Genomic DNA, 22,670 nt, shown 5'->3' with positions numbered 1-22,670 from the left:
ATAACCCATAAAAGAAATATTGAATTTCCCATTATAATTGTGTTCTAGATCATTTTAACAGATCACATTTTATTAAAATATTGATAGTATATTTTGATTTTCCTATAAATATTTAAGGTTAGTTATAGAAAAGGTCTTCACAATGGTCACAACCAAATATGCGAAATTTTAAAAATTGTTTGGTAACAATGCATACAAATGAAATATATCCATAAAATCCTTTCTTAGAATACATTGCCATACGGAATTATTATTTCTAAGCATGTAATGTTAAAGTTTTCAGTTCGTAGTAACAATTTATTGCATAGAGTTAAAAACCTAAAAGTGAGATAGATTTAACAACTATGGGAAAGGGACCAAAGACTCAAGGAGAACTAAAAAAAATCATGAAAGATTGGGAATTCATGAGGATTGATTTGGCAAGTAGATTGTGGGGGAGCAGAAGATATTAGTAAGATCGAATAAGGGGTTATTTTGGTTATCTAATTCAAACATTTTTGATTAAGGTATTGGAGCAGAACTTTTATCTTTGGAGTTGAGGGAATCTAGTTATGTTTCAAGGGGAAGAACATAATTCTCTTTCTTTTCTCTTTTTTCATTTTTTTTTGGGGGGGGGGGGGGTGGTGGGGGAGATCAGTTTCACTATCAACAAAAATGACATTTGGGACAGTACTGACAAACCAAACCCTCTAGCTGACCTTTTTTCTTAACAAAATGGAGGAAGTTGATGAAAGATTGGGAATTCATGAGGATTGATTTGGCAAGTAGATTGTGGGGAAGCAGGCGATATTAGTTGATCAAAGAAGGGGTTATTTTGGTTATCTAATTCAAACATTTTTGATTCAGGTATTGGAGCAGAACTTTTATCTTTGGAGTTGAGGGAATCTAGTTATGTTTCAAAGGGAAGAACATAATTCTCTCTTTTTTTTGCTGGGGGGGGATGGGGATCAGTCTCACTATCAACAAAAATGAGATTTTGGGCAGTACTGACAAACCAAACCCTCTAGCTGAGCTTTTTTCTTAACAAATGGAGGAAGTTGAATTAGTAAGACGTGGAATCCTCTGAGCTATTCCCCAAATGGAGAGACCTGTTACCACAATCTAACAGGGCCCTAAGGAAGGGAAACCTAAGGGATAACTACTAGACTAAGTGACAACAATGGGACAATGACCCACTATCACCTCAGTCATAGTCCCCTACTTTTTACGGACTCCCACCGATGGGAGTAGTCTCGGTAGGAAGGGAATCACTAAGAATGAATGGATCAATAATTTAGGTATAGCGTGATTCCACCAAGCCCATTCAAGGAGAGACACGACAATGGCTCAATGCTTCAAGGAAGCTAACATGCTCTCCAAGAAAGGCTTCAAGAAGAAGAGATCAAGAATTAGGGTTTGAGATATCATGATGGTATTGGTAATGGGTAATCCTTATGAGAGAGAGATTTTGTCCATCAATAGTACATCAAAATGTTCCAACAAATCCAAAATACTTAACAATGAAATACCAATCAAATTTTGCTCATAAAAGAAGAGAAATTCCACTTTTGTCCAATGAGTAAGGTCTGCACAAAGAGGCCAAAAATTAGACCTCTAGCTACTAAAGTATGACGCTGAAAAATAACACTGAAATGTCAACGAACTGTCAAAGATTCAGCCCAATAATTACCGTTAAAATCCTCGGTCAACTTTAAGTCAACGTCACATTAAAGGTGCGAAGTTACAGTCAGCAAAGTATCTGCGTCTCTGATGTTTTCAGCCTTCTAGATGACACAAGATGGTGCCCAAACAGAAGTAAAATACCCAAGACAAAATTCAGTGAACTTCAGTCCAAATAATTAGGTCAACGCAGATCAAGAAATCCTTTCTTCTTCCTTGAACGTGTGGTGTCTCCTTCTTGTGATTGCAAAATCGATCTTGTGTGATTGTGGTGGTCAAATGAGAGCCAACGAGCACTTATATATAGGTGCCATGAGAGGGCTAATTAGCCCTAGTAGGCCGACATGAAGACCTTGGAGCTGACTTGTAGGGCTTAGTTGGGTTGACTTTTAGGTGTCAAAAATATATTTCTGCTCCATGTTTACAATGAAAAATGTCGACCATAGCTACATTATTTTTCAACACTCCCTCTTAGCTAAGGAGGTAATTTTTCATTCTTTCTCAAGATCAATCTTCTCGACCAATCCATAGGTCTCACATCCCACAACCTAGAGAAAAGAACACAATGCAAGTATTTCTTTCTCAAACTCATCATAAGGAAAGATACATCGCATCCATCTCAAAGCATCTCCCCAACCACGAGGTCTCATGGCACACAGCCTAAGGGAGGAACCAACGAAGCATCTCCTGGACCACAAGGTCTCACGGCACAGCCTACACGAGGAATCATCAACACCTATCGAACAACAATGTCTCGTGGCACACAACTTTGGAGCTGACTTGTAGGGCTTAGTTGGGTTGACTTTTAGGTGTCAAAAATATATTTCTTCTCCATGTTTACAATGAAAAATGTCGACCATAGCTACATTATTTTTCAACACTCCCTCTTAGCTAAGGAAGTAATTTTTCATTCTTTCTCAAGATCAATCTTCTCAACCAATCCATAGGTCTCACATCCCACAACCTAGAGAAAAGAACACAATGCAAGTATTTCTCTCTCAAACTCATCATAAGGAAAGATACATCGCATCCATCTCAAAGCATCTCCCCAACCACGAGGTCTCATGGCACACAGCCTAAGGGAGGAACCAACAAAGCATCTCCTGGACCACAAGGTCTCACGGCACAGCCTACACGAGGAATCATCAACACCTATCGAACAACAATGTCTCGTGGCACACAGCCTATAGGAAGAATCAGCAACACATCTCTCGAACAATAATGTCTCATGGCACACAGCCTACAGGAGGAACAACCAATACATCTCTCGGACAACAATGTCTCACGACACAGCCTACAATAGGAATCATCAACACATCTCCCAGACAATAATGTCTCATGGCACACAGCGTATGGGATGAATCCATCTCCCGGACAATAATGTCTCACAGCACACAACCTACGAGAGATGGTCTAACCATGATGCTATGTAATCAATTCTCCCTCTCACTCAAAGTGGGATTCTTAACAACTCCAAGTTGTTTTCTAAAATAGCCAAACTTCATTTTCCACAACAACTTTGTCAGTACATTAGCAACCTGCTAATCAGTAGGAACATATTCGAGCCTCACAACTCCTCTCTGGACAATATTACAGATGTAGTGGTACTTGATTTCAATATGCTTTGATCTGTCATGGAACACAAAGTTCTTAGATAGCTTCACACAACTTTGGTTATCATAATAGATAATAGTTGGCTCTAGTATTTGATCAAATAAGTCAAAGAACAATTTTCAAAAACATATAGCCTCACAACATTAGCAACAATGTATTCAACTTCAGCTGTACTCAGAGCAATAGAGGTTTGTTTTCTGCTAGACCATGAAACCATAGCAGAGCCCAAGCTAAAACAATATCCAAAGGTGCTCTTTCTATCATTAGAGCTACCATCCCAATCAGCATCAGTGAAACCATACAGTTGCCATTCACCATTAGAAGCATACATCAGACCATACTCAATGGTACCTCGCAAGTACCTCAATATGTGTTTCACTGCAACCCAGTGTACATGACGAGGCTCCACCAAAAATTGACTCAATGTATTAATTGCATAACAAATATCAGGCCTGGTATTCACAAGATAATTCAATGAGCCAATCAATCTATGATACATAGTAGGATCAAACAACTTTGAATCATTGTCTCGGATCTTCTTCAAGTTTTTCACCATAGGAGTGCCTATTGATTTGCAATCCATCATGCCAAATCTCTGAAGAATCAAAACAATGTACTTGCCTTGGCCCACAAAGATCCCATCAGGGTTTTGCCAAATTTCCAATCCCAAATAGTAATGCATGAGGCCAAGATCTTTCATCTCAAATTTGGAAACCAGCTCCCTCTTGCACTGAACAATCAATACTTCGGCTCCTATCAGAAACAAATCGTCTACATACAATAACAATATCAGGGGTTCACCATCAACAACCTTGAAATATAGATTCGAATCAGCATCGCTCTTCTTGAAGCCAAGACTCAATAGATATCCATCAATACAGGAGTACCATGTGTTGAAGTTTAAGTTTACTTAATTTAGAAACCCTTGATGCACTTTTTCTGATTTATTCCTACCTACTTGTTAATTTTCTTTAACAAGTTATTTACAAAGTAAATACTGAAAATAAACACCAATGCATGCTCAACATATCACAGATCAGCGACTAAAAGAAACAAGAACAAACACACCACATAACACCATTATTTTTGGACCAATGTCCCCGCAAAAACCCAATGTGGGAAAACCAGTGCAGCTATCTGAGGGTTTTCTTATTAAGCAATATCAGAGTACAATCTGGGTGTTGTAATTAGTCTACCCAACAGAGAATTTCCTTAGCAGCTATACCTCACAGTTTGAGAAAAATCTCCTGGCCGAAACCCCGAAAAACCCTTCCGGCAACTCCTCAGCACAAAACTGCTCCTGCAACCCCAGCATCTGCCCAATCTGGACTGCGTCAACCCCTCTCTATCTCACACTGGCCCTGCGTCTGCCTTTCTTGGCCTGTGTTAGCTCCAGGAGGCCCTACGTCAGCTCTGGGAGCCTCTACGTCAGCTACGCTAGCCCCTCTGCGTGGCCCAATGTGAGCCCTCACTGGCTCTGCGTCACCCTCCTTGGCTTCTGCTCTGCTCTCCCAGCACAATCTCTACCTTCTCTGTTCCTCTGTACTCAATGCCCCTCAGCTTCTCTCCCAATCACTGATTCTATCTCTCTTAGAAAACCCCGCTCTAGAGAATAGAATGATTGATCATCTGGTGTGATCTCCAAGTGCCCTCAAGGTTGACATCTCAATGGCCGAGATTAAGTCCCTAATCAACGGCTAAGATTAGATCTGGCTTGATCCATGTCTTTTGGACCATTCGAACACAGATTCATATTAATATACATTAATATTTGATTTTCCCTAAGTTTAGACTTAGGGACTCCATTAAAAATATTAATTATTTTAATATCTCCTTATCTGTTTAGAATCTGCCCAAACCCTTTCTGGGTATTGGAGATCTCATGTGTCCCAACCTCTCCGCCAAATTTCGTGGCTAGAGCACATCCGATGGTACCCCAAATCAACACTCCCTCTTAGCAAGGACTGTGCTCTAGCAATACTCCTCACTGAGTACTACTCTAATCATCCAGCATCGGTACCTGTGCTGATGTTAGGCCTTCCTGCCCAACATCCTCTGCATTGCTACCTCCTGTATTGTTGCCCATGGTTCTGCCACTGCCACTGCTGCATCTATACGAAAGCTCCCTCTGCATCCGTGCTGTTGCTGGTCCTTTCTCCTAGCACTGCACCTCTCATCATGCTGCATCGTGCTGCCCACTGCTGCACTGCAACTCAGTTACTGAGAAGTAAGTAATTGATCTCCCAACTGACCTCCTTGTTGGGCTAGAAACACCCACTGATGTTGAAGCTCCCTCTACCGCTGACAAGTGCTCCCTCTCTCTGACCTCTGCGCTGCTGCAACAACTCCCTGCATCTCGCACCGTTGCACACCTCTCTGTGCCTTCCTGCACTGGTGCAACACTCCTGTGCCTCTTGCACTACTGCAGCCTGCTAGCTCTACGTTGTCTCGGGACTCCTGCACTGTAGCTCCCTCTGCCGCTCCACCGCATCCGTCTCTACCCACCCAACCAGTCCTGCTACTCCTCGTCGGGGCTCCCGTAGCAAGGTCTAATCCAAGAGGTTGGGTACCTCGAGGATCCTGCCCCTCATCGCCTGTAGTCCACCTGACTACAGCTCGATGTCTCCCCACTTCCCCTCAAGTGGCGCATGTGCACTCATGGCACAGTCATCATCTGTCAGAACTTCCTTCTCTGCCCTTGCTGGCGCTATCTTAGTCTCAGAAGCCTCTCCCTTACTCTTCTTCCTTGGGCATTGGGTTGCATAATGACCCATCTCCCCACAGTGGAAGCAATTGATCTTGGAGAGATCTTTCTTCTTCCGCTTCTCCTGCTTTCCCTCAGAAGCTAGGGCCACATCCTCCTCCTCCTACTTGACCTTGATCCCTTCGCTGCTGCTACCTATCTTTGACTGTCGTTTGATCTCTTCCTGGCGAAGAGCTGCCCACATCTCGTCCCAAGGTAGGAGAGTCCCTCTGCCCAAGATGCTCTAGACAAACACTTCCCAATCTTCTGAGACAGCATTCAAGGTTGTCCTCACCATAAGCTCCTGATCCGGTGTCGCTCCTATAGCAGTCAACTGATCTCGGATCTCATTAAGTCCTCCGAGGAAGGAGTCAATCGATTGACCCTTCTTCATCTGATACGACCTCATCTGGCTCTCGAGCAGCGTTCTTCTCTGAACAGAAGTATGTTGGTACAGGTTCTTGAGAGCCTCCCACATCTCAACTACCATTTCCTTCTCGGCTATATGTGGTACCAAATGATCCTTGACCCCATCAAGGATAATGTACTAGGCCCTCGCCATCGCCTCCTCGTACTTGTCATTATCATTGGGGTCGACTCGGATAGCTATAACCTTCAAGGCGAAGTTCTTGACACAATTCCTTTCAAGCACTGATAAGATTCTGGCCTTCCAGACTGCGAAGTTCGATGCTCCGTCCAGTCTATCCTGGTCTCTTACCCCGTGTAGTGCCATGACACTCCTCTACTTCCCTCCTGAAAGTTCTCTGTTCGACTCCTTTGAGTCTCTACTTCCCGTATGGAAATTCTCTTCTGGACTCCCTCTGAGTCCTGATTTCCCTCCTAGAAATCCTTCTGTCACTTGTCGAGATGCCCCCTACTCTGATCGTCTTGTGCAACTGCACTGTTGATCCGGGTTCCTTGGCTAGAAACCCTCGGTAACAACTCCTCTGGCCCTGCTCTGTCAGGTACTATTTGACTACAATACCTCACCAGCTCCACTCTACAATATTCCTACAGCCTTCTAGACCCTAGCAATTGCCTCTCTATGAACTGTGTCAACCCCTCTCTGCCTCACGTTGCCTTTGCATCACCCTAGATGGGTCTGCGTCAGCCCTCTGGCCCTCTACGTCAGCAATGCTGGCCTCTTTGAGGCTCTGCGCAGTTCCTGGCTTCTTCTGCGAGGCTCTGGTTGGCTCTGCGTCACACTTTCTTGGCTTCTGCGCTGCTAGAAACAGCTTCTGTCACCTCGGGACAGTGGTTTTCTGCTACTATTGCTCTGCTCAGCTGATGTCTTTTAGTCCTCCTATGATCTGCAATCATGCTCTGATACCATGTTGAAGTTTCTAAGTTTACTTAATTTAGAAACCCTTCATGCACTTTTTCTGATTTATTCCTACCTACTTGTTAATTTTTCTTTAACAAGTTATTTACAAAGTAAAAACTGAAAATAAACACCAGTGCATGCTCAACATATTACAGATAAGCAACTAAAAGAAACAAGAACAAACACACCACATGACACCATTATTTTTGGACCAATGTCCCCAGAAAAACCCAATGCGGGAAAACCGGTGCAGCTATCTGAGGGTTTTCTTATTAAGCAATATCAGAGTATAATCTAGGTGTCGTAACTGGCCTACCCAACAAAGAATTTCCTTAGCAGCTATACCTCACAGTTTGAGAGAAATCTCCTGGCCGAAACCCCAGAAAACCCTTCCGGCAGCTCCTTAGCACAAAACTACTCCTACAACCCCAGCACTGCCCAATCTGGATTGCGTCAACCCCTCTCTGTCTCACACTGGCCCTGCGTCTGCCTTTCTTGGCCTGCGTCAACCCCAGGAGGCCCTGCGTCAGCTCTGGGAGACTTTGCGTCAGCTACGCTGGCCCCTCTGGTGCTCTGCGCAGCACTTGGCTGCCTCTGCATGGCCCTGTGTGAGCCCTCACTAGATCTGCGTCACCCTCCTTGGCTTCTACACTGCTCTCCCAGCACAATCTCTGCCTTCTCTGTTCCTCTGTACTCAATGCCCCTCAGCTGCTCTCCCGATCACTTGTTCTATCTCTCTTAGCAAACCCCGCTCTAGAGAATAGAATGACTGATTATCTGGTGTGATCTCCAAGTGATCCTCAAGCCTCCTTTTATACTTTTCCTGTTGACATCTCAACGGCCGAGATTAGGTCCCTAATCAACGGCTAAGATTAGCTCTAGCTTGATCCATGTATTTTGGACCATTCTAACACAGATTCATATTAATACATTAATATTTTATTTTCCCTAAGTTTAGACTTAGGGACTCCATTAAAAATATTAATTATTTTAATATCTCCTGATCTGTTTAGAATCTGTCCAAACCCTTTCTGTGTATTGGAGATCTCATGTGCCCCAACCTCTCCGCCAGATTTCGTGGCTAGAGCACATCCGATGCTACCCCAAATCAACACCATGCACGAGGGCCCTGCATCAAACCATATAAGGCCTTCTTCAATTTGCAAACATGTGACTCTCTATTGTGGACCTCAAAACCTTGAGGTTGTTCAATGTAGAAATATTCTTCAATGACCCCATTCAAAAAGGTTATTTTGACATCCATTTGATGCAACTTCCATCCTGCAATAGATGCAAGAGCAATAATAGATCTAATAGATGCATACCTAGCAATGGGATCAAATGTGTCATCATAATCCTCTCCCTCTTTCTGGGAGAATCCACGAGCCATAAATCTAGCCTTGTATTTTTCAACACTTCCATCAGTAGCATGTTTTATCTTGTAAATCTGTTTCAAAGCCACAACGGATTCACCCTTAGGTCATGGCACAATCTCCCAAACATCGTTTTTTAATACGATTGATATTCTTCAGTCATCGCTTCTTTCCATACTTGCTCTATGACAGCTTCTTCATAGGAGGATGGCTCAGACTCAATGATCTTGCACATCAAGGCAGTATAAGAGTACTTTTTAGGCTTCTTGCTTTCCCTGAAAGTCCCATGAGCAGCAGCATGACCTTTAGCTTCCTTCAATGTTTTCTCTAACCAAGCAGGTCTCTTTCTTGTCTTGGCAACAGGAGCTTTTCTAGATTCAACAGGTTCATGATCAATATCTTCTTCATGTGGAGCTTCATTCATAGATACAGGTTCCGAGGGCCTTGATTCCACATTCTTTGGAGCAGTTTGTACTTCATCATCAGAATCCAAGTGTGAACCCTTGGATTTCCAGAATGCAACATCCTCATCAAATATAACATTTGTACAAGTCTCAATATATCTTTGCTTTGGAATATAGAACCTAAAGGCCTTTGAATTCTCAATGCATCCAACAAAGGTACACTTCTTCCACGATGGTTCCAACTTTGTCCTTTTCTCTTTGGGTACATGAACAAAAAATGGACAACCAATGATTCAACATTCGATCTCTCACCTATAAGGACTTCTTCAAGAGTCTTATAATCCAAGACTCGATGTCGGCATTTGTTTTGAACATAGACAACAACCCTTGCAGCTTCACCCCAAAGAAACATCGACAACTCTTGATCATGAAGCATTGCTTTGACAGCTTCCATTATAGTTTTATTCTCTCTGCAGTTCCATATTGTTCGGGTTGTAGGGAACTATCAGCTCCCTCTTATTTCCAACATCCTTGCAAAAAAAAATGAATTCATTTGATACATACTCCCCACCATTGTCGGACCTTCAAGTCTTGATTCTTCTTCCTATAGCATTTTCAACCTGTGATTTGAATTCACAAAACTTTTCGAACACTTGCTCCTTGGTCTTGAGAAGATAAATCCAAGTTTTGCGAGAGTAATCATCAATAAAAGATACATAGTATACGCATCCACCTAAATTTTTGTCAGGGAAGGGCCCACAAACATCCGAGTGTATAAGATCCAATATTCCATTAGATCTACTATCACTGCTAATGCATCTTCTTCTAACATTTTTCCAAAGGGCACATCCTTTGCATACTCCATCATGATCTATCTTAAGTTCAGGTACACCTTTAACAAAATCTTTTAATCTTTAGAAAGCTTTGCAGTGCATATGAGTGTACCTTCTATGTCAAATCTCATTAAGTTCTGCAGTGTTGTGAAAAAGAGCTTGGAATGAATGACCAAGGAGTTGATATAGTCCTCTAATTCGTACCCCAATGACTTTAGCGGATTAAAAGGATGCATTTTTCTTCCATACTAAGACTTGTCCATCAACAAAAGCAACTCTATACCCTTTGTCTTCAAGAGATGATATGGACAACAAATTCTTCTTTAAACCAGGAACATATAAAATATTGTTAATGGATACATTACCTTTGGATTCCAATTGGAAAGATGATGTATCAATGCCCTTGACTTCATATTTTCCATTGTCCTCAAGCTCGACCTTTTGAGATAACTTCTTTTCAATTAACTCAGATAGGTAATCATGGTTTTCAGTCATGTGCCTGGAGGCACCACTCTCCACAAGCCAAATTTCATCATGATTTTCAATGAGACCTATAAGAGCCCAAATAAATGAGTGCTCAGATTCAAAATCATTTCTCCTATGCCTCCTTTTTTATGATGGCTCATTTAGATCAACAACAGATGCATGATGTCTTCTTCTTCTTTTACGATCATCATCCTTTTCATAGTCATCTCTTCGATTCCTTTGAGGACATTGAGCTTGATAATGACCATAAGCTTGACAACGAAAGCATTGAACATTTGTTAGATCATTTTGGTCTCTTCCATCTCTAATGTCTCTTCTATCTTTGTTGTCTCTCTATCTCTTCTACTTGGAAAGGGAGGAGGAGGCCTTCTATGACAGGTGGAGTCCTTCCTTGAAGCAGATATTGGACCTTGTCTTTTACCAAAACTTCTTTGGAATTTGCCAAAATTTGGCTTCTTCTTCTTGTTTCCCTTTGCATGAGCTACAAATGCTTCTATACTTGGATCTTCAATTTCTCCTCTAAAATAGAGTGTTGACTCTTCTCGAGTGCATGTTGCCCATAGCTAGTCAAAGGTTGGAGCATTCTCTCTTGCGCTATTACCTGATGCACATGAGTCCCAAGATCTAGCGAGACCACCCAAAGCAACAGAGACCAATTCCTTATCAGATACCTCTTCATTAATGGCTTTGAGTTGGTCTATAATTTGAGATATCTTGACAAAATATGATGCCATTGTGTCATTCTTTGTCATCTTGATGTTACAAGCTAACCTCTTAGATTGATGGATTGATTCACATTATTGATGGTATACAATCTAATGATAACATCACACATGGCCTTAGCAGACTTATGTTCAACGATATAGGGAATCAAATGATCCCTAACAGAAGCCAATAAAATGCTTCCTGCCAAAATATCATCTTCATGATATTTCTCCTTCCCTGTTTGATCAGATGCTTCAGTAACTTTACCTATGACAATTCCCAAGACTTTGTTCCTCTCAAGAATGATCTCAACCCTTTCCTTCCAAACACCTTAGTTAGTGGCTCCTTCAAGCTTGCTTTCAATCTTCATGAAGGAAGAATTCATGATGAAAATATATGATAGAACCCAAAAACCTTTCAAATGCTCTTCAAGATGCTTTTCAAGTGTTCTTCAAGTGCTCTCAAGATGATCTCTCTTCTCTTTTCCTTCACCAAAGCTCTAATACCATGTTGAAATTCTAGCAATGCAATGACTGTAATAGTTTTTCACAATAAAGATCCCAGTGGACAATAAACAATAGACAATAAACAAGAGACAAGAGACACCAAGATTAGGCTCACAGCCAGGGCAAAACCCAAAAATTCTTTCCTTATGAGAGAGAGATTTTAACCATCAATAGAACATCAAAATGTTCCAACAAATCCAAAATAATCAACAATGAAGTACCAATGAAAGTATACTCAAAGGAGAGAAATTCCAAGTCAGTCAAATGAGTAAGGTCTGCATAAAGAGGCCAAAACGTAGGCCTCTAGCTACTGAAGTATGAGGACGAAAAATACCATAGAAGTCTTCTTGGAGCCGACTTGTAGGGCTCAATTGGGCCGACTTGTAGGTGTCAAAAATTTATTTCTTCTCCGCGTTTACAATGAAAAATGTTGAACATAGCTACATTATTTTTCAACACTCCCTCTTAGCTAGGGAGGTAGTTTTCATTCTTTCTCAAGATCAATCTTCCCAACCAATCCATAGGTCTCACACCCCACAGCCTAGGGAAGAGTGTTGAAATATGTAACTAGGTTCGGTCTTCATAAATGTATTTGAGATGTACTTATCAAAAGAATGAAGAAAATTATTATTATTATTATTATTATTATTATTATTATGACTTATAAAAACATGGGTTTCATGCCTAGGTCATCATGTTTTAGGTCAAAGTTTCCATTGGGGGCTTCTAGGATTTATTCTGAGTCATTAGAGTCATTGTACATTAAAAGAGACCCTTCTTGGCTTTCGAATCATGTAAAAGAATTATTTTTTAGTCAAAAATGAATTTAGTCTCCTCCACACCAAGTCGGCCTCAAGACAGGTAATTCAACCTCACTGGAAGGGCTATATATACAAGGCAGTTCGAATTCATTTGGAGCATCTCACTCTCTCACACATAGTTCGATATCTAAAGCTAGAAGCTGGGAAAGTGCAAAGTTGGAAAAGGGCTGGAAGGAGAGTTGGAAAGGAGTGTGAGTTTTTGGAGGAAGATAGAAGACCTCAACATCGAAATTTTGGGACAACTCTCTCACTTCTGAGGTGTATGAAGGGAGATCGAAGTTTTCCTAGTCTACTTGAAGTTGTTGCTACGACTGCTACTAGGTCGAAGTTGCTACTGAACGATTGATACTGCTAGGTCGAAGTTGCTTTAGAAGGGTTATCATTTGCATGAAAGATTGAGGGTCGGCTTGGTGTGGAGGAAGTCTTTGTCTAGGTCAAAGAGTCTTGGATTATCTTGAGAAACTATTGAAGGAAGAATTGCTTACTGGATTTTCCCCTAGATAGGGATTTTGCCCTGGCTTTCCGCCTACATTTGTTGTCCTTGTGTTATTGTTTTAGTAATTGCTTGATGAACTAAAAGATAAAAGAAGAACATAAAGATAAAAGAATCACAAGTAATTATCTATATAAGAAAATCTTTTTGCCTTTCTGATTTTCTAACATGGTATTAGAGCCAAGATGAAGGAGGAAAAAGGCAGTTTTATGTATCTACTAGAAGGAATCTAAAGGATTGATCAAGGGATCATATAAGGAGCTCTTATAAGAGAAGAAGCTCACTATCTTCAAGGACAATTCCTAACACAATGAAGAGTTAGAACAAATTGGAAGGAACATCAAACTACAGATCTTGGAAAAAGAGAATTGACCTCATTCTTGAAAAGAACAAGGTCTTGGATTTGGTCAAAGGAAAGGTGAAGAGAGTCGAGACATACCGAAGAATCCAGTGATGCAAACAAGGTGAAGTATAGAGAGTTAGAGATATTGGCTCTGAGACTAATGGTAGAAAGCATAAAGGAAAATCTTGTACTATACATTTCCAATATAGACCATGCTCAAGAAATGTATGAAGCATTGTCAAAATTATTCACTATCAAAAACATTGGTCAAGTAGAAAGTCTAAAGAATGACTTAAAGACTACAAAAATGAAAAAGGATGATATTGTGGCTTCCTTCTTTGTGCAAATACCTAGAATTAGAGATGAACTTCAAGCCATAGATGAAATTGTACCAGAAAGGGAGCTAATAATCACTACACTATTGGAATTACCACCTACTAGGAGTTCTTTTGCTTCAGGTCTCAATAGTTGGAAAGAATCTCTTACCTCTGAGCACTTGTGTAATGCTTGCACCCAAGAAGAAATGAGAATCACATTAGTATCCAACAATGAAGAAGAAAAGGTTTCAAATGGATACTCTGCTTCTCACAAGAAAGGACAATCCAAGAAGTCAAGAGGGCCAAGAAGGAAGGTTGATGTGTCCAAGATAGAATGCTACCAATGCCACAAAATGAGTCACTATAGAAGTGATTGTCCTGACAATCCGATGAACAAGAAAAAAAGCAGAGACCAAGCCAGTGTTGCTAAAGAAGGATCTCAAAAGAAGACTAAGCCCGGAGAACTGGATATAAGGGACTTACACTACTATGTCCTTTGATCTAAACTTTAGTTATTTTTTATTTTTAGTATTTGTAGGTTTAATATATTTTGGAAAAACATTTTTTATTTGTTCTTAAGGTTATAGGTATCCCTCAAGCTTGGAGGGAGCCCTCACCAACCTCCAAACATAAGTATCTTATTACCATTTTCATTTTTAGTCTTTCTTACTTATCTAGTTTTGTTTGCATTAAATACTGATCACATTTCTATTCATATTTTCCTTGTTTAGGAAAAACTTGTTGAAGTTAAAGGAAGAATGCCTCCTCATATCTTTGATTACTCTTGTGGAAACCTAGAAAAGTTCTTTGTGAAAAACCCTAACTTAAGGGTATGTTGATGATAATAGGTAAAACCCTAACCTACTTAGGGTTATTGATGAAGACTAAAATTGCATGATATTTTGATGATGTCATGTTTGGAGTTTTGGTATAAGTATGGAAACCCTAACTTGTTAGGGTTGAATGGTAACATCTGAAATCTCGAACCTTTGAGGTATTGGTAATTTAGGGTTTGCTATGTCTTATATTGAAACCCTTTATCATTAGGGTTTGGTATATGTGTGTTTGTCCAATCAAAACCCTACTCTGATCAAGTTTGTTATATGTCTAAGTTTTATTGATATTTGTGTCCTTGGGTTTGACTAACACATGTTATGATATGCTTGTGCGCATGATGATGAAATCTTAGATGTATGAGTTGACCTAATTGTTGATAGTCATGAGTCCTAGGGTTTGGAACTAAGCCCAAGTCCAAGTTTGATTCTCTAGGATGATAGTGTTTGTGAATTCTAAGGTTTTGTAATTAAACCTTAATAGAAGTTAAAATCTCTTAATTATGATGATTGTGTGATAATCTGGGATTTATGAAAAGTTGATCAATGTCCTTAGTCGACTTGATCTCTTCTAGGCCGACTTGATGTGGAGGATACATAAATTATATTTCACTCAAAACTAAACATTTTTACATGATTCAAAAGACCAAGAAGGGTCTCTTTAAAAGTGCAATGACTCTATTGACACAAAATAAATCCTAGAAGTCCTCAATGGGGACTTTGACCTAAAACATGATGACCAAAACATGAAACCCATGCTTTAATAAGTCATAATAATAATAATAATTATTTTCTTTATTCTTTTGACAAGTACATTACAAGAACACTCAAATACATTTAATGAAGACCAAACCTAGTTACATTTTCCAACACTCCCTCTTCACCAGGGAGGTATTCATCATATACAAGTACAACGAAGATCTCAACGATATGAACCATGAAGAACTTTAGGCACCCAATGCCATGGATTAGATTCCTGACTAGGAAAATCTATCCAATGGTCTGTCAACAATTTAGGCACCGCAATGCCACGGACTAGATTCCTGACCAAGGTAATCTATTCGAGTGGGACTAAGATGGACTCAATCTTTCAGCCTCTCTAGGTACCATCAGGCTTACCTGCTAACCACCAACCTAAAAATCTAGGTGTGTATCCAAAAACAGAGCTCTGTAATCAACACCACCTTTTCCAACTTCGAGACCTAGACATCAACACAAAGTACAGGCAAGATGTCCTCCCAGGCAATGCTTCACTCACAAAGCCTTAACACTCCTTGAACTAGCAGATCAAGGATAACCAATCTCTCCCAATCAAACTAATTGGTAACCAGCACGCTATCAAAAACCTTCGAGAGATTCACTTGTATAAACACAACCCCAATCTATAACATACTTTCATATGTTCATAATCAAATACAAACCTTTGGGGTCTTCCAGACAACTTGATGTTGCTTCTCAACTTTTCATAGTAGGACTATCAACTGAATCTCTGACAGAAGATTCCTCAATCATACACTTTCCTTTCCTACTTCTCATGCAGCAACATATCCTCCGAAATTCATTCTTCAATCAAAACCAAGCTATGCCCTCCCTCTCAACTAGGGAGCATCTCTTTATCCAGACTCCCTCTTAATCTTAGGGAGATCTCTTCTATTCAGGCTTCCTCAGGGAGATCAGCTTCTTCTTTTCGTCATCGGAGAATCTTTCGTGGCTTCCAACCATTTCATCAGAGTTATCATCATCCTCATCATGCTTATCACATCAACGAACATCTTCACCATATTGAAGATTGTGTACCTACACAACTTAGATAGCAAGTACAACCAAATCTATAAAAGCATGAAGTTAGCCATATCAAAATTACAGAAGCATTTCAACCTTACATATATCAGATACCAAAACAAGAGACACATACTCTTCAACATCTTGCTAGGGACTTTGTCATAAACCCTATACTACTTCATAACAACTTTCATTCCATCTAGGGTTTCAATGTTTCTTTCAAAGGTGTGGCATGCCCTACTACAATATATAAAAAACCCTAGAAACAATTCAAACAAATATAGATCTACAAGGCATCTAACAATTTTCAGAATTCATATGTTAGACTTTCCACTAGGGATTCATACAAATCCTAGATTTCATACAAAAGAATCAATCAAAACCAATCACAGCTTAGTCATTAACATGACCAGCTTCCACTAGGGTTAGTTGCAAACCCTATATTTTCAATCAAACATTAATCCCAACCAAATCTCGTATTTCAACAATCTTACACAAATTTCAAATTGCCATATATACATCAGATATTTTTACTTCTACTAAGGTTCAACTCCAAAACCCTAGAATTTCACAAATACTATCATCCTAGAAAGACAAACTTTGACTAGGGCTTAGTTCCAAACCCTAGGATTCATGACCACCGACAAATAGGTCAACTCATAAATATAGGACTTCATCATCATGCATAGGCATTTCATATCATGTGTTAGGAAACCCCAACTTCACAAAGATCAATAAGAGTTAGATATACAACAAACTTGATTAGACTAGGATTTGATTAGACAAACACACATACCAAGGAAATCATTTCTAAGACATTACAAGGGTCTTTCTTAAACATTCCACCAAACCTTAATGAGTTAGGGTTTCAATATAAGAACATAGCAAACCCAAGATTACCAATATTCCAAAGGTTCGGGATTTTAGACTTTATCTTTCAACCCTAACAAGTTAGGTTTTCCTGAACATACCAAAATGCTAAACATGACATCATCAATAAAAACTTAAAATATCATTTCTTACTATCCCTAAGCGGTTTAGGGTTTCATATTTTCACATTAGCATACCCTTAGGTTAGGGTTTTCCAAAGAACCTGTCTAGGGTTCTATAAAATCAGTTAAGAATAGGAGTGGGGTAGATTTATCAAGTGATGAATCACCCAAAATAAGAACCAATATGATTCACTATAGCATGTCACAACAGTGTTAGTAATAGACTGTCAAATGAATAAACATTTATTATAAAGAAATCAATCTTTTAAAGCATGCCTTTGTTCCATGATAAACCTTGTCTTGAGAGGTCCTCTTTCATACTCCTTGAGAATATAACAGATGTTTTCCTAATCAAGACAATAGAGAGAGAATGATGATTAGTATTTAATATAATCAAAACTAAATGAGTACATGAAACCAAAAATTGAAAAGAAATGAGATACTTATCTTTGGGAGTTGTTGGGGGCTCCCTCCAAAGCTTGAGGGATACCTTTAAACTTATGAAACAAAAGAAAATGTCTTTTTCCAAAAACATGTTAAAACCTATAAATTCTAAATATCAAAAACATAAAAATAAGATATCTAAGACTACAAGCAAAGGACTTAGTAGTGTAAGTCCCTTATGTCAGATTCTTCGTGTTTGAATTTCTTTAGGTCTTCTTCTTCAACGACATTAGCTTGATCTCTTTCTCTCTTCTTGTTTCTTGGATTGTCGGGACAGTCACTCCAATAGTGACCCTTCTTAGGACATTGATAGCATTCTACCTTGGACATGTGTACTTTCTTCTTTGTTCCTTTCGACTTCTTTCCTTTGTATTGAGCAGTGTAGGCATTTGATACTCCTTCAGGATTGGCAACTAAAGAGATCCTCAATTCTTCTTGACTGTAGTCAATCCATAGTTCTTCAAAAGTGGGAGCTTCCTTCCAACTGTTAAGTCCTGCAGCAAATGCACCCCAAGTAGGTGGCAATCCTAATAGGGTAGTGATCACAAGTTCTTTGTCTAGACTCTAGAACAATTTCATCAATGGCCAAAAAATCATCTTTGATTCTTGCTATCTTCACAAAGGAGGCCACTGTGTCTTCTTTAGTCATCTTTATGGTCCTTAGTTCATTCTTCAAGCTTGCCACTTGGTCGATGTTCTTAAATAGTCAATAACTTTGACAAGGCTTCATACATTTGCTGAGCATGATTGATGTTGGCTATAAATGGGACAAGGTTGTCCTTTATTCCTTCTACCATTAGAGTCATGACCACTAATTCTAATTCTCTGAACTTTACTTTGTCAGCATCACTAGAGTCATCAGTAGACTTCTTAACTTTTCCTTTGACCAAGTCAAGTACTTTGTTCTTTTCAAGGATGAGGTCAGTCCTCTTCTTCTAGTATCTATAATTTGAGGCTCCTTCAAGTTTGTTCTCTCCCTTGATTGTGTTAGACATTTTCCTTGACTATAGTAGATTCCTTCCCTGAGATAATCCTTTTGAATGGTTCCTTGATCAAGTGCTTGAGACTGCCTTTTCCTTCTTTCTTCACCAAAGCTCTTATGCCATGTTAGAAAATCAGAACGGCAGAAATATTTTCTTATACTTGATGATTAGTTGTGATGTTCTTGACTTCTTATTAAGTTTTCTTTATATCTTGTTTCTTTAGTTCATCAAGCAATTACCAAAGCAAAAACACATAAAACAATGGACACCAGATATTTGCACTATGCCAGGGCAAAACCCCCCTCGAGGGGGAAAACCCAGTCAAAAATTATCTTCCTTTCAATAGTATTCTTTGAGACTCTTCACCCTAGACAAAGACAAAACCTTCCCTCCACACCAAGTCAACCTCCCAAATCTTCAACCTCTTTTCTAGCAACTTCGACTACGTAGGAGCCTCCGGCATCAAGCAGTGTCCGACATCAACAAAACTTGGAACACTTCGATCTCCCAAACTAGGGAACGAAATAGAGAGAGAGAGAGAGAGAGAGAGAGGGAGAGAGGCACCAAAATTTTCGTTTTTCTTCTTGTCCTTAGACTCCACTCAACTCGCACTTCCTTTTGGCTTCCTTAGGCCCACTTCGCACTTCTCTAGTTTCCTTAGAGATATCAAACTAGCTTGAGATAAGGTGCTCCAAATGAATTCGACTTGCTTCTATTTATAGGCTAGAAGAGAGGTTGAATTGATGTCCTTAGGATGACTTGATCTCTTCTAGGCCGACTTGATGTGGAGGATACATAAATTATATTTGACTCAATACTAAACATTTTTACATGATTTAAAATCCCAAGAAGGGTCTCTTTAAAAGTACAATGACTCCATTGACTCAGAATAAATCCTGGAAGTCCTCAATGGGGACTTTGATCTAAAACATGATAACCAAAGCACGAAATCCATGCTTTAATAAGTCATAATAATAATAATTCATTTCTTTATTCTTTTGACAAGAACATTACAAGATGACTCAAATACATTTAATGAAGACCGAACTTAGTTACATTTTCCAACACTCCTTCTTAACCAGGGACGTAGTCATCTATACAAGTACAAGGAAGATCTCAACTATATGAACCATGAAGAACTTTAGCCACTGCAATGCCATTAACTAGATTCATGACCAGAGCAATCTATCGATTGGTCTCTCAACAATTTAGGCACCGGAATGCCACAGAAGAGATTCCTGACCAGGGCAATCTATCTGGGTGTGACTAAGATGGACTCAAGCTTTCAACCTCTCAAGGTACCATGAGGCTTACTTGCTAGCCACCAACCTATGAAACCGAATTCGTTCAAAATGGCCGACGTATCACGAATCCGTCGAATCTGACACGATTCGTGACAAATCGTGTCCAGAAATTGGGACACGTCCTATTCGATTGGGACACGATTGAATCTAGATCGTGTCCCAATCGAACACGAATCCGGAAAATGTCACCCGCACGGCATTAAAAAGGCGATTTTGTTGTTGTTTTGTTTCACTTTCACTTCTCTATTTTGTTGTGGGTTTGTTGTGAGTGTTTTGGAGCAAGGAGCAAAGGGTGTGGGAGCGTTTTCAAGGAGATTCAAGCAACATGTAAATGCATTTCCTCTTTAATTTTTTTGCATTTTTATTACAGCAGTTTGCATATGCATTTCTTTTACAAATTTGTGCATTTTTGTTTTTTTTTTACAGTATTCATGGCTCAATCAAGGGCAACAAGGAAGGGGCAAAGGAAGGGGAAGAATGTCCCCATTGGAGATGCCCCTCCTCCCCCAATTTCATTAGAATTTGTTGTAAGTATTCCCTCTATTGCAAGTAAAGTTGAGGGAAAACTTCCTCCTCAATGTAACATTGAGAAATATCCCTTGTGGAAATATGTCACAAGAGCGCAAGGACCAAGCAGCAAGGTGAAAGGAGGCAATGTGAATTGGAGATGCAACTTTTGCCACAATATTTTCACGAGCACATATTTCCGAGTGAAAGGCCATTTGTTGGCTTTACCAGGTTGTGGAGTTGGAGCTTGTACAAAAGTGGAAAGAAATGGAAAGAGAGTCCAATGTTGGTATGGCAAATGTGGCTGCAAAATCAAAAAAACCAAGAATGATGACCCCCTTCCATTTTTTAGGAAAGGCAGCGACAAATTCCCATTTGAGAGTTCTAGTGGGGGTCAAGCAGCAAAAAGAAAGGCAATTTCATTTGGTCCAATGGACAAGTTTTTTCAAAAGGAGAAACGGGAAGAGCTTGATCTCACAATTGCCTTTTTTTCTATCAGAACTTTATATCCTTTAATGTTGTACACTCACCTCTATTTATTGAGATGTGTCGAGCTCTAACTCAAGGGGCTCCATCATGGTATGTGCCTCCTGGTTCAGAGAAGCTTAGAACCACATTGTTGATGAAGGCAAAAAAGGAGGTGCAAAAAATTCTTGAGCCTATTAAAGCATCATGGCCAACATCTGGGGTTAGTATTGTTTCTGATGGATGAACAGAATCAGCACGGCACCCACTCATCAACTTCATGGTGTCTTCCTTGAATGGTGCAGTTTTCTTGAAAGCAGTGGATACACTTAGAGAATACAAGGATGCACAATATATGGGTGAGTTGTTTATTAAAGTTATTGAAGATGTAGGTGTTGATTCTTGTGTGCAAATCATTACAGATAATGCACCTGTTTGCAAGGCTATTGGCATGATTGCGGAAGCTAAATATCCACAAGTGTTTTGGACACCTTGCATTGTCCATTCATTGAACTTGGCACTAAAATCCATTGCTTTTGATGTGCCTTGGATTGGTAACATTATTGAGGATACACGGCATATCCGTAACTTCGTACAAAATCATACAAATGCCCTCACTATCTACAAGGAGTACATCAATCTATCATTGTTGAAGATTGCGGATACACATTTTGCCTCTTCATTCATCGTGTTGAAGAGGTTGAGGGAGGTCAAGACCGCTCTTGGGGTCATGGTTATTTCAGAGTTTTGGTCTTTTTGGAGAAAGATAGATCAAGTAGCCTCTAAAAGAGTGAAGGACACAGTGCTAGATGATGCTTGGTGGGAGAGCTTAGATCTACTTATTCAAATCATGGACCCTATAATTTCTTTGCTTCGATTTGCAGATACAAACCAACCCATCCTAGGAGATGTTTATGAGGGATGGGATTCCATGATTGAGTCTATGAGGAGCATTATTTTACAAAGTGAGTGTCTCGAAAATGAGACATCACCAGAGGCCTTCTTCACCACTATATAGGATATTCATGTTAGCAAATGGGACAAGAATTGCACATCTTTATATTGTTTGGCTCACTCATTGAACCCAAAATACTACAGCCATGAGTGGTTGAATGGTGAACCTTCCTGTAGATTCCCTCCTCACATGGATGGTGAAATCTCATAGGGGAAGAAAGATGCATTTAGGCGGGTTTTTCAGGATAGAGCATTGCTTGATGAGGTGGAGGATGCCTTTGCAGAGTTTTCCACTAGCACTAGTCGATTTGCAAGATATGATCTTATTAGAGATAGGGGAGCGAAGAAGCCTTGTTCTTGGAGGGAAAATCATGGGGCAACAAGCCCTCCTCTACAACAGTTAGCCATGAGGCTCCTCTCCCAGATGACTTCATCCTCTTGTTGCGAGAGGAATTGGAGCACATATGGGAATTTGTATAGTGTTAAGAAGAGCAGGCTTGAGTAGTCTAGCGCAGAGACAATGGTGTATGTGCACAGCAACCTAAGTCTTATTTACAGGCAGAGGGAAGAGTGGTTGAAGAGAAAGACAAAGATGTGGGATGCCCTTCCTGGTGATATGGGTCTGGACAGCAATGTTGAGTTAGCATTGGCCAACATGGATCTCAATGATCCAGTGCTAGAGCCTGTCAAATTTGATGATGGTGATATTTTGATTTGGGGTAGCATCGGATGTGCTCTAGCCATGAAAATTGGTGGAGAGGCTAAAGCACATGAGATCTCCAAGT

At 39.9% G+C, this 22,670-nt stretch overlaps 1 protein-coding gene across 4 annotated transcripts in view; it reads right to left on the bottom strand.

Annotated features, from left to right (window-relative positions):
* The window catches only part of FACE2 (farnesylated protein-converting enzyme 2), a 210,827-nt gene that overhangs the window by 122,614 nt on the left and 65,543 nt on the right, over positions 1-22,670 (bottom strand). The gene's annotated exons all lie outside the window — the stretch shown is intronic.

Source organism: Pinus tabuliformis, chromosome Q (genome assembly GCF_031772625.1).
Source record: "Pinus tabuliformis cultivar Carrire ecotype Pingquan chromosome Q, CPIR1, whole genome shotgun sequence".
Lineage (NCBI taxonomy): Eukaryota > Viridiplantae > Streptophyta > Pinopsida > Pinales > Pinaceae > Pinus > Pinus tabuliformis.
This window is presented reverse-complemented; position numbering and strand designations above follow the sequence as displayed.